We start from the raw sequence: 14,044 nt of genomic DNA on the forward strand, positions 1-14,044 counted from the left end.
AAACTGGATAGATGCTCTGCCATTGGCTCTAATGCAATACAGGAGTCAGGAAAACAGAATCACACATTTGAGCCCTCATGAAATGATGACAGGAAGAGTAATGCCGGTACCTAAGATCAGGGGATCAGGAGGTCCTACGCTAGAATGTTTAGATCAAAGCACAAAAGAATATATACAACAATTAACTGTTATACATAGAACTATATTTGAACAGGAAAAAGCCAAGGAGGAGGAGAATCCGGTAACAGAACATCAGATCAAGCCTGGAGATCGAGTATACATCAGAAAGTTCCGGAGACGTTGGAACGAACCGAGACGAGAAGGACCGTTTGAAGTCACCAAAGTGTCTCCCACGGCGTTGCAAGTAGAAGGCAGTACACTGTGGTATCACTTAAACCATTGTACCAGAACGGTACCAGGGGTGAGGGAGAGAAGGGAAATTGAAGAAGTACACAGAGTGGATAGAGGTGATAGCGAGGAAGAAATAGAAATACACGGGGAGAATCGTGGGGAGGAGGAACAGAGCCAAGGAAGAACAAAAAGAATAGAGGATGATGAAAGTAGTTCTGTACATGAGCTGGCTGATGATACAAATGCCCAGCCTGAGCCTATTAGTCAAGGTGCCGAGGGAGGTGAGGACAGTGAAGGGGCCCCATTCCCCACCTGGGACTTGGAAACTATTTCCCTTAGGGACTTCCGTGACCCATAGAAAAGGAGAATGGGATACAGAAGACATAAGGGTGCAAAATCAGGAAGATAGAGTATTAAGACGAACAAAACGTGAACGATTAGTGAGCACAAATACTATTTGGGAAAAAGCGCAGAAAAACAAATGGTGGAAATGGGCTGAGTATACAGGTCAGAGAAACAGTGATGGGAAAGAGTGTGTAGTATGTGCATCAGAGAAACCTAACACCCAAGTAACTGATATACCATGGGGATCAGGAGACTGTCGAACCAGGAAACAAAGCTGGAGAAAGGAAAATTGCCGTCCATATACCACATATATACGGTATCATACAATAGGGAATTGGAACTACTCGTATGAGAAGATAAACTGTTCCGGATCCGCATGTGCTAACCTTTGTAAAGGTAAGCCGCCGTTGTGTCAATACCACTGCATCCTGTTTGCTGGGGTAAAAAGAGACATCCAAGAAGCCATCTACAATGTAACCCACAAATGTCCAAAGTGGCCAAAAACAGCAATGGACGCTGTCCCAAAGGAATGGAGGGTAGAGCCCGACTTACGAATCCAAGATTGCTATTGGAGGAGAAGCAGAACAGGAATTAGTATGGGAGAATACGCAGGGGAGTGTGTAAGGATTTGGAATACAACCGACATCCGTAGGCTGATCATGCCAATCAAAGGGGGAACGCCACCCCCTCCTTATGTATTAGACTTTCAAGTAGAACAACTGGCCGATCTCTGGTGGCTTTGTGGCCCGGAGAAAGGGCTATTGGCAAAATTACCACAGAATTGGAAGGGACTATGTGCCCGAGTTATGCTTGCCCAGAGCATTGTGATACTACCGGTGGAAAGAAAAAATTAAATCACAAAGAATTAAGAGGGCATATACCCCTGACCCTACGATAAAATTGGACGCAATCGGACAGCCCCGCGGCATCCCGAATGAGTTCAAAGCTAGGAACGAAATAGCTGCAGGGTTTGAATCCCTCTTTGTTTGGATCACACCCAGCAAGAATACTGAGTGGATCAATTACATCTATTATAATCAGCAGAGGTTTATTAATTATACGAATGATGCCCTGGAGGCCTTAGGAGAGCAGTTGGATGCGACTAGCAAAATGGCGTGGCAAAATCGACAGGCGTTAGATTGGCTCCTGGCAGAGAAAGGAGGGGTGTGTGTTATGTTTGGGGATCAGTGCTGCACATTTATCCCTAATAACACTAATCCAGAAGGGTCATTTACACAAGCCATGAATAAGTTAAGAAATCTTAAGAAAGAAGTGAAAGAAAATGCTGGGTTTGGGCATGAGGTATGGAGTTGGCTGGACAGAATATTAGGAAGATGGGGGGCGTGGTTTGCCAAAGCTGGAGCTGTAGCAATCGCAACAATAATCATTCTGGGATTGATATTTTGTTGTTTTTTACCCGCCCTGAGATCCTTCCTTACCAGAGTGGCAGCGCGGCAGATGGTGACGCGGGTGCTAAGCAGCTCACGCTCAAGAGAAAAAACAGAGGAATGGGAAAATCTTGAGCCGCCCCCGCTGAGTGGATTCACAATGACCTTGGTCGAAGTTGAAACTCGTCACTCTGTAAAATAACTACAATAGTGAAAGATCACCTTGTGGAAACAACAGCACCTTGCTGAAGTCCGCGCGAAACCAGGAGAACTTAGTCTGTACACAGGAATCAGTCTTTTTCCCTTCCCTAGACAAGAGTGGGAAGGTTTTTTGGCTGATGACTGTCAGGGGCAGGCAATCTGGAGGAGCAACCCAAAAATCAGAACCGGGATAGACAAATTATGATAAAGTTAGAATAGGGACACTGATCCCTGACCAAAATAGTCGGCTCCTCCACATCGCCTGGGAAAAGTGATTAAAATAAAATACAAATGGGATTGAGCGAGGGGATTATTTGAGCTTGGTAATTGGGATGAGGCTAGGGAATAGCCTCAAAGGGGGGACTTGTAAGGGAAATTGTACTGGATATTGTATGAGTTTAGTATGGAATTCAGATTCATAGGTTTTAGTGAAATAATAAAGCAGATTTAGATAAGTAGTGAAAATGGATATGTAACCTAAAATAACTTCGTGTGACCTAATATAATCAAGTGTAGTCGATATGATCAAAGTGGAGAAACTAGAGAAGTAATATAGCAATCACTAATTAAGGAAAGCAGACAATAGTCACTTAAGAAAACAAGGAAGACTGCTCGGTGGTTCAACTTAATAGTGGACCATAAACCAGCAGAGAGAATGTCTTTTCTGCTAAACACATTAGTGGACCATAAATCAGCAGGGGGATGTCTTTTCTTCTAAACACTTTCGGCCTTAGCTTACAAACCCACGATTATTGTACAAACAGAAAAGTTCAGATAAGAGCAAGAGTTATAACCACCATGGTTTAAGAAACGAAGAGATATAACAGTGAACGACCGATTGCAAAGAAAACAGATAAAGGGTCAACTAAAAATAATGGTGGCCAAAGAAAGAGCGGGCTGTAGGGTAAGATTACAACCAAGGACAGGCAGTAAAAGGGAGATAAGGATCTTGAGATAGGAGGCTGAAATGTACATAAAAGAGTGTAAGCCCAAGGGCTCTTTGGAGTGTTCCGGACGTTCCCGGCTTTGTCTCTTGTGCTGAGAAATAAAGTCTTTTGCTTGAAAGATCGCTGCTCAGACTCTCTGTTTTAAACCGATGTGAACGAATTGTCGTCCTGGGGAACCACGACAAAAGTCAGCAACAAACTGAGAGAAATCGCCGAGTTCATTCTTCTGGTCATTTGGGGGAAATGGTTGTGTCAGGAACTCAGTGAACAAACCAACTCCCGGACTGTTGGATTCCGGTCCCAGTGAGCGTCATTTAAATACCCGGCAGAAGGCGCCGCCTTTTGATTCCCTGGTGGAGGCGGCGACTGGATCCAGGTCCCACCTTCCACACCCCCAAAAGAATGGACTCCGGGATTAACAATAGGTTAATAATAAAGTGGGCATTTTATCACTATCAGGATTTTCGTTTGCCTGAATCGATTCATTGCAATGTCTCCATTATTTCTAAAGGTGATATGGCAGTTCATCATCTCTGTATTAAAAAAAACTAATTCAACTGTAAACATGGTGCTTTTATTAACACGCCCCTAACAAAAAGACAAAACTAAAAGTAATAAAATTATATTTTCAGAAAATAAAGTAACATTGAGTCTAGCTTGCAACAATTCCGGGTCTCTATCACATTACAATAATAAAGCATAATTTATCAGAAGAATTGCTATCGATTTCTTTAATTAAATGCGGGGACGAAAACAAGTGATTCTATTTACAGTCTGGATGGCTATCACGGTACAATTTGGGTTTGGAGATAACAGGAATTTCCTCGCATTATATCGTGTCTCCTGACATTTTTCAAAATGTCCCTGAATGGAAGACAGCTCTGTGTAAATTAGGGGTAAAACAAACCCGCCTGCGTGAAAATTAAAGAGTGCGTTGGCAGAGAAACAGAGAAGCATAAAATTGAATTTGCCTTTTGACAGAGAATTTAATTAATCGGAACAGACACGGCGATCAGTAAAGTTGTCCTTCAGCATCCAAATTATCGCAGCTCATTTTGTTAGCCACCGGTTGTCTAATATTCGCTGGTATCAGGAACACAGGATATCAGGATTTGCGGCACATTACACATTATCACAAGAATATATATTTTACTTTCCACTGAATCAGGTTATAAACTGATAATTTATCTACTCGTTGGCAGATATGAGATGAACTATTGAATAATGGAAGTCAGATTATAGTGTACAACAGAACACTGTGCGAATCAGGAATAAGAGACGCTGCTGATAAAACGAGGTGCAGTACTTTGTGAATATTCCAGGTATCTCCGCTGTTCCATGCAGTTTCATGACGTTATTTTAATATTATTTATTTGCATTTTTTTTGTCTTTGCACTGATCTCAATTGAAGGGGGAATTGAGACCATCAACATCTCTCTCTCGCATTTCATGAAGCAGTTAATAAACAGACTTTAATGATTGGAATGGCATTTGCTTGGAAGTTACACAAATAAAACAGCATCTTGTCAATTTATTGTTTTCCGATACCATTTAATCACATAATGAACAGGGCATGAATGGAAACATTTGACACGAACGATTACGATTTAAAATGCGTCTTTCTTGTGGAAATGAAATATTTATTGTTTAAAAGGCTGAATCCCATTTTGTCCATTCAGGTTCACGCTGATCTGTCCCACACAGTATTTGGCAGCAATCCAAGCTGCTGCCAAACGCTCAAAGTTATTGACAGGAAGCATCTGGGGGTGTTTGTGCAGTAAGTCAAATATCTGTTTCCTCAGTACTGACCGCTTGGCTGAAAGACAAATTCAAACTCTTCAATTGTCAATGAGGCCTATTTATAAAGAAATATACCCAGCAATAGTACAGGAGGCACTTTAATTATTTAAAGTTGTAAATCCAAATGAATTGCTCCCATTTCTCAAGAAAGGAGTTATGCAGCTTCTCTGGCACCCTGTTTGCACCAAATATGATTTTTCCAGTACATCAGGAGAGTGTGATGGATGAATAGAAAGAATTACAGGCAGACTGTGAGAGATGAGTCAGAGAGAGGTTACATGTTGTAATACATGAACATTTATGTTTGTGTTTTCTTTCCCTTTATCCTTCCATGGCATGTTTCAGATGGAGGAAAGACCAGCACTTTTTGCCTGTCCCAAATTCCCTTGAACTAATTGGTTTTCTAGGCCACTTCTGAAGATATTAAAAATCCAGCCATTTTACTGTCCGTGTGGAGTCACATCCGTGTGAGACCAGGGAGCGATGGCAGATTTCCTTCATTGGGGAATCAGAGAGGTTCCTTTGGTCGCCATTAGTATCTATTCCAGATTTTTTAATTGAATTCAAACTCCACCAGCTGTAATGGTCCGATTTAAATCCCTGTCCTCACATCATTGTCCTGGGCCTCTGGATCACTGGGCCACTTCAATTAATATTACGTCACCATCTATTCAAACAATAAATGCATGACTGTGTTGATGCAGGAATGAATGACAGTTGAATGAATGACAGTTGAATGAATGACAGTTGAATGAATGACAGTTGGACGCCTGAATATTTTGATTGAGGAGTCAGTGAATGGACTGATGGATCATTGATAGATGTTACTGAAAAATGCTGTTCTACGTTCCCATATTTGTGCTTGACTATTTCATAAATTGAATCAGCTCCTTTATTCCATTTGTGTCAGTCTAATATCTCCAATTCTTCCAGAGTGTCTGGGTGAACTCCATCCCGAGTTTATCGGGAGTTAGCAAGCTGATCCTCACGAAGAAATAGACGAGATGTTCCTGCGGCTCAGATGGTTCATTTCTCTGCTGATGCTGAATCTTCATATCCAAGATAAAAAGAGTGAACATGATTAGTTTGAGGAGGGACGATTATAATACTTGAAACATGTGGTTCTTTCACGTGCAACAAATCACTCAACATGCCCTCACCCAAATTAATGAAGGTAACAGGGTGAAAAGTAAATAAGGTAGCAACAGAAATATTGTGAAGCTCACTGGACAACTACAAGTGTTACATTACTTCCCAAAACAGTGTAATAATGAATCGGGATTTAAAGATTCAGTAACTTCACATGAGCTACAGGTAGTTTCATTTATATCATGACTTTGAAAATCATTACACACTCCAGTTATGTTTGATTTGATTTGATTTATTATTGTCACATGTATTAACAGACAGTGAAAAGTATTGTTCCTTGTGCGCTTCCCAGACAAAACATACCGTTCATAAAGAAGGAAACGAGAGAGTGCAGAATGCAGTGTTACAGTCATAGCTAGGGTGCAGAGAAAGATTAACTTAATGCAAGGTAAGTCCATTCAAAAGTCTGACAGCAGCAGGGAAGAAGCTGTTCCTGAGTCGGTTGGTACGTGACCTCAGACTTTTGCATCTTTTTCCCGAAGGAAGAAGGTGGAAGAGAGAATGTCCGGGGTGCGTGGGGTCCTTAATTATGCTGGCAGCTTTGCCGAGGCAGCGGGAATTGTAGACAGAGTCAATGGATGGGACGCAGGTTTGCGTGATGGATTGGGCTACATTCAAGACCTTTTGTAGTTCCTTGCGGTCTTGAGCAGAGCACGAGTTGTAATACAACCAGAAATAATGCTTTATATGGTGCATCTGTAAACGTTGGTGAGAGTCGTTGCTCACATGCCAAATTTCCTTAGTCTTCTGGGAAAATAGAGGCGTTGATGAGCTTTCTTAACTGTAGTGTCGACATGGGGGGACGAGGACATGTTGTTGGTGATCTGGACACCTAAAAACTTGAAGCTCTCGACTCTTTCTACTTCGTCCCCATTGATGTAGACAGGGGCATGTTGTCCTTTACACTTCCTGAAGTCGATGACAATCTCCTTCGTTTTGTTTGCATTAACGGAGAGATTATTGTTGCCCCACTAGTTCATCAGACTCTCTATCTCATTCCTGTACTGTCTCGTCATTGCTGGAGATCCGACCCACTACAGTGGTGTCGTCAGCAAACTTGAAAATCGAATTGGAGGGGAATTTGACCACACAGCCATAGGTATATAAGTCGAGGGGCTGAGAACACAGCCGAGTGGGGCAACGGTGTTGAAGATGATCGTGGAGGACGTGTTGTTGCCTATCCTTACTGATTGTCGTCTGTGAGTTAGGAAGTTCAGGATCCAGCCGCAGAGGGAGGGGCCCAGGCCCAGGCCACGGAGTTTGGAGATAAGTTTTGTGGTAATAATAGTGTTGAAGGCTGAGCTGTAGTCATTAAATAGGAGTCTGACATAGGTGTCCTTGTTATCTAGGAGTTTCAGGAGGTTTTGTGTGATGATGAGGTGTTTACTTGTCAACAAAGATCCGAGGCGACTGGGTAGCTGCTCACTATCATCGGTCGGAATCAATTCCATTTCCCACTGAATTCTGAAGCAGATTTTGTTCCGTGGTGACAGAAAGGCCAATATACTGTCAATAAATGTTGATATCAATAAATGATACGAAGCAAAGTTGTATAGAATGAAATACTGAAAACAAACAGCAAAAGCTGGAAAATCTCAGCATCTGCGGAGACAGAATAGAGCCAACGTTTCGAGTCTGGATGACGCTTCGGCAGAGTATTCCTGATGAGTTGGAGAGATCATCATTGTTTCTAACAAGATGTCAGGGAATCTGCATATCTTTCCTCTAAAATGGGAATAGATCAAACGGTTAGTTTTTAATGATATACACTATTTCGATCCACACACAAGTTGTGTCAATTCACATACCGATCCCAAATGTCATAATCAACTTCTCCATGCTAACTAACATAATCAACGTCTCAATCACCAACTATATCCTTAAAAAAACTTTCTAATCCCTATCTACCCTTATCATTTACCAATTTCATCACCATCTTCAATTTCCTCCAAATTAAGAAGGATCATCCAGACTCGAAACGTTGGCTCTATTCTCTCTCCACAGATGCTATAAGACCTGTTGAGATTTTCCAGAATTTCTTTCAGTTTCAGTTTCCAGAATCCGCAGCATTTAGCTTTTATCAAAATGCTGAACATAATTTGTAAAATAATTGTTTATCTTTCTGAATTGATGGTAATTGGTGAATTGGAACAACCCCGCCTGGAAATTCCACTACAAGACACACATAAACCTGACTTGGACATATATTACCATTCCTTTGCTGTCAGTTGAACGGCAATCCAGGATCACCCGCCCTAACATCACTGTGGATGTACCTACACTGCAGGTTGTGTAGCGGTTCAAGAAGGCGGCTCACCAACAACTTACCGAAAGCAATTAGCCAATTAGCAATTGGGAATAAATGGTGGCCTAGACAGTTTCGCCCACCTTCCATAAAGTCATTTTAAATATACTAATCCTAATGTATGAGAACTGGTGAATGAAATTATTAAATTGCGAATGGATGGTACTTAGTGAAAATAATTACTATCTTTCTGCACAATTATTACATTCTCCTTAACTGCTGGAAGATTTAAAGTTTTAATTTATTTATTAATGTCACAAGTAGGCTTACATTAACACTGCAATGAATTACTGTGAAAACCCCTAGTCGCCACACTCTGGCGCCTGTTCGGGTACACTGAGGGAGAATTTAGCCTGGCAAGTGCACCTAACCAGCATGTCTTTTCGTACTGTGGAAGGAAACTGGAGCACCGAGAGGAAGTACACGGAGACACGGGGAGAATGTGCAGACTCCACACAGACAGTGACACAAGCCGGGAACCAAACCACCATGGCGTTGTGAGGCAACAGATCTCGCCACTGTGCCATCGTGCCGCCCACCATTCCACAAGAGATGCATGATTCAAATTCATAATACTATTTGAAAACAAAACCGATAGAAGAACATAAGAACATAAGAACATAAGAAATAGGAGCAGGAGTAGACCATCTAGCCCCTCGAGCCTGCCCCGCCATTCAATAAGATCATGGCTGATCTGACGTGGATCAGTACCACTTACCCGCCTGATCCCCATAACCCTTAATTCCCTTACCGATCAGGAATCCATCCATCCGCGCTTTAAACATATTCAGCGAGGTAGCCTCCACCACCTCAGTGGGCAGAGAATTCCAGAGATTCACCACCCTCTGGGAGAAGAAGTTCCTCCTCAACTCTGTCTTAAACCGACCCCCCTTTATTTTGAGGCTGTGTCCTCTAGTTTTAACTTCCTTACTAAGTGGAAAGAATCTCTCCGCCTCCACCCTATCCAGCCCCCGCATTATCTTATAAGTCTCCATAAGATCCCCCCTCATCCTTCTAAACTCCAACGAGTACAAACCCAATCTCCTCAGCCTCTCCTCATAATCCAAACCCCTCATCTCCGGTATCAACCTGGTGAACCTTCTCTGCACTCCCTCCAATGCCAATATATCCTTCCTCATATAAGGGGACCAATACTGCACACAGTATTCCAGCTGCGGCCTCACCAATGACCTGTACAGGTGCATCAAGACATCCCTGCTTTTATATTCTATCCCCCTCGCAATATAGGCCAACATCCCATTTGCCTTCTTGATCACCTGTTGTACCTGCAGACTGGGCTTTTGCGTCTCATGCACAAGGACCCCCAGGTCCCTTTGCACGGTAGCATGTTTTAATTTGTTTACATTGAGATAGTAATCCCATTTGTTATTATTTCCTCCAAAGTGTATAACCTCGCATTTCTCAACGTTATACTCCATTTGCCATATCCTCGCCCACTCACTCAGCCTGTCCAAATCTCTCTGCAGATCTTCTCCGTCCTCCACACGATTCACTTTTCCACTCATCTTTGTGTCGTCTGCAAACTTCGTTACCCTACACTCCGTCCCTTCCTCCAGATCATCTATATAAATGGTAAACAGTTGCGGCCCGAGTACCGATCCCTGCGGCACGCCACTAGTTACCTTCCTCCAACCGGAAAAACACCCATTTATTCCGACTCTTTGCTTCCTGTCGGATAGCCAGTCCCCAATCCACTTTAACACACTACCCCCAACTCCGTGTGCCCTAATCTTCTTCAGCAGCCTTTTATGGGGCACCTTATCAAACGCCTTTTGGAAATCCAAAAACACCGCATCCACCGGTTCTCCTCCATCAACCGCCCTAGTCACATCTTCATAAAAATCCAACATGTTCATCAAGCACGACTTTCCCCTCATGAATCCATGCTGCATCTGATTGATCGAACCATTTCTATCCAGATGCCCTGCTATCTCCTCTTTAATAATGGATTCCAGCATTTTCCCTACTACAGACGTTAAGCTGACCGGCTTATAGTTACCTGCCTTTTGTCTCCTTCCTTTTTTAAACAGCGGCGTAACATTAGCCGTTTTCCAATCAACCGGCACTACCCCAGAATGCAACGAGTTTTGATAAATAATCACTAACGCATCCACTATTACCTCTGACATTTCTTTCAATACCCTGGGATGCATTCCATCCGGACCCGGGGACTTGTCCACCTTCAGTCCCATTAGTCTACCCAGCACTGCCTCTCTGGTAACATTAATTGTATTAAGTATTTCTCCTGCTGCCAACCCTCTATCGTTAATATTTGGCAAACTATTTGTGTCTTCAACAACTACAGACATATCTCAATCATAGCATCACGGGAAAGATCTTTGCCAGGTTCACACTTGAAATACATCAGACCGGGTGGACCTGATGTGCAGTGTAGTGATTGTGTTGGAAGATTTCCTCCAGCCAACAACTGCTCCATGTGCCATATGTGTCCATAACTTGAACTTACTTTGGTCAACCTTGCTAAGACATTCAACAACATCAGCAGAGTAGGGACTGCAGGATTTTTGGGGATAATTGTCTCCACACAAAGCTTTTAACAACCATTCATGATACAAAAAGCGATGACACACAATGACAAATGGCAGATTAATGGGCAGCACTTGTGACAGAATTAAGCTTTCAAACATTGGTCTCCTCAATCATCAAAAAACGTGACATATGTAAAGGACGCCAATCCGAAATGGGTGTGTTTATTATGTGTCCATCATGTACTGTAAATAGAAGGATGCAAGTGGTCATTGTGAAATTATTTTGTATAAAACATGATATATTTCACATGTACTGTAAATGGAAGGATGCAAGTGGTCATTGTGAAATTAACTTGCATAAAACATGATATATTTCACATAACACACACACACACACAAATATATGCTCAATTAGGGTCCCGCCAGGAGCACTCGATTCCAGAAATGCTTTAAAATGAGTGCAAATATAGATAAAAAAATTAAATTAAAGAGGTGAAGAGAGAATGCCTTCCCTTGACATCGTAGCAGCAAGTGACCGTTTGTAGCATTAAGGAGCCCGAGCGAAACTACAGTCAATGGGAATCAGGGGGAAAACAATCCACTGGCTGGAGTCATACTGAGCACAAAGAAAAATGGTTGTGGTTGTTGATGACCAGTCATCTCAGTCACAGGGCATTGCTACAGAAAGTCTTCGGGTTAGTGACCTAGCCTCAAGCTTCATCCTTCATCAACGTTTAGAAGTGGGATGTTCACTGATGACTGCGCAAAGTTCAGCACCAGTTGTGACTCCTCAAATACTGACACAGTCTGTGTCCGTATGCAGAAAGACTTAGAAAACATTCAGTCTTGGGCTAACGACTGGCAAGTAACATTAATGCCACACAAGTGGCAGGCAATGACAGTCTCCAATGAGGGAGATTCCAACCATCACTCTGACATTAATCGGCCTTACACATCGCTGAATTCGCCCACTATCAACATCCTAGGAATTATAATACGTGAAAATCTGAACCGGAACAGATATTTCAATCATGTAGCTACAAGAGCAGGTCAGATGCTAGGAGCTCTGCGGTGAACAACGCTCCTCCTGAATTCCCAAACCCTATCCATCATCTACCAGGCAAAAGTCATGACTATGAACAAAGAATAAAGGTTAGTACAGCACTGGAACAGGCCCTTCTGCCCACCAAGTATGTGCCGACACAGTTGATTGAATGTTTTCTACTTGCCTGACGTGTGCCACTCAAAAAGCTCAATGCCATTCTGCAAAGAGTAGCTGCCTGGAAGCTACTTTCCAACAGCTTTCCAAAGCTTGCCACCACATTCTCAAAGGAAATCAGGGTTTGCCAACAAATGCTGACTTTACCATTGACGCGCAAATCACATGAAATAATTTTAAACAGGCCATATCTCTGCCTATATTCAACTGGCCTCTGTCACGATCTGTGTTACACTAATCTGTGACTGGGTCACATTCCAGGAGTTCCTATGTAAGTTTTTCCCTGCACCCGGCGCAATATCGGGCGCTCATATACGAGACTTAGACCCTATTTATATTATAATTTCTAAGTTTTGGCTGCACTGAGCCATGTCTCTGCTAATCTGAAAAGAGGCCGTGTCTCAATTTTTACTGCCTCAGAACATTTACCACTGTATACTAAACTGGAAGAACTGCCTTCATGCATAACACATGGTTCTGTCACAGTTATTATGTAATAGTTCATTAGATTTTAATAAACTAAATCCTGTTTACGTTAATGCTGCATCAGTCCATGTATTTGTTCATTTAAGACTATGTCACGTCTCTGTTATTATTGCATTTTGCAATATGTCCTAATTGCTGCATTGTCTAAATCTCAGTGTGTACCAGTCTGGGTCCTGTATCAGTAATTATTACTAATACACTGGACTCTGTCTCAGTTTATATCTGTCTCGGTCCTGTGTCAGCAATTATTACTAATACACTTGGCTACGTCTCAGCTTATATCAGTCTAGGTCCCCTATCATTAATTACTAATAATGTACGAGGCTCTGCCTCAGTTAATATCGGACAAGCTTCTGTATCCAGAAAAACTGCACTAGACATTATCTCAGTTTTATTTTCCTAGACAATGTCATCGACATTATTTTAAATGGTTCTTTCAAGGGATGTGTGTGTCACTGGAAAGACCAGCATTTGACCTTCGACCATCCCCACATGACACTCGGCACTAACTCATTTCTATTTTGTTGGATCAGGCTCCTGTTTATATTCACATACAGTCTGTCTCTGTTAACAGTCTGCTGGACCAGAACTCAGTTTATATAGCATTAGATATACTCTCTGGTTATATGATATTTGATCGTGATCCTGTACACGTTTCACTAGACTGGGTCAGTGTTTTTCCTGCACTGAACTATACCTCTGCTTGAATTATGTCTGTATGACTCCACGGTTCTGCAAGAAGAAGTGACAATGTGTTCGTGGAAAGACATTGCTATCTGACAGGATCCTGAAACGGGCAGTATTGAATCGACAGTGTTTGGTCGGTGCAGGCTTGGAGGGTCGAAGGACCTGTTCCTGGGCTGTAATTTTCTTGTTCTTTGTTCTTTGTTGACAGTGCATGCAACATAGGGCTTGGTATCCATTTTCAATGCAGTCAGCAGAAGTAGATTTCAGATAACGCTTCTTATTTTCCGCTGCCCAAGACTTCATAGAATTTACATGTTTAGAAGGATGCAGAAAGAAAACTATTTTCTCCCAAACACTTTCCTAATTTGTGGCATTGACCAGTGCAATAAAAACTGACACCATGTCCAATGCAATATAAACGTGGACAGGGTCAAGTGCAGAAATAAGACTGCTTTTATTAACAGGGGGCTGGAGTTTAAGAGCCGTGGGGTTATGCTGCAATTGTACAGGACCTTGGTGAGACCACATTTGGAATATTGTGTGCAGTTCTGGTCACCTCGCTATAAGAAGGATGTGGAAGCGCTGGAAAGAGTGCAGAGGAGATTTACCAGGATGCTGCCTGGTTTGGAGGGTAGGTCTTATGAGGAAAGGTTGAG

The sequence above is a fragment of the Mustelus asterias genome, unplaced genomic scaffold, assembly GCF_964213995.1.
Source record: "Mustelus asterias unplaced genomic scaffold, sMusAst1.hap1.1 HAP1_SCAFFOLD_94, whole genome shotgun sequence".
In the NCBI taxonomy this organism is placed as follows: Eukaryota; Metazoa; Chordata; class Chondrichthyes; order Carcharhiniformes; family Triakidae; genus Mustelus; species Mustelus asterias.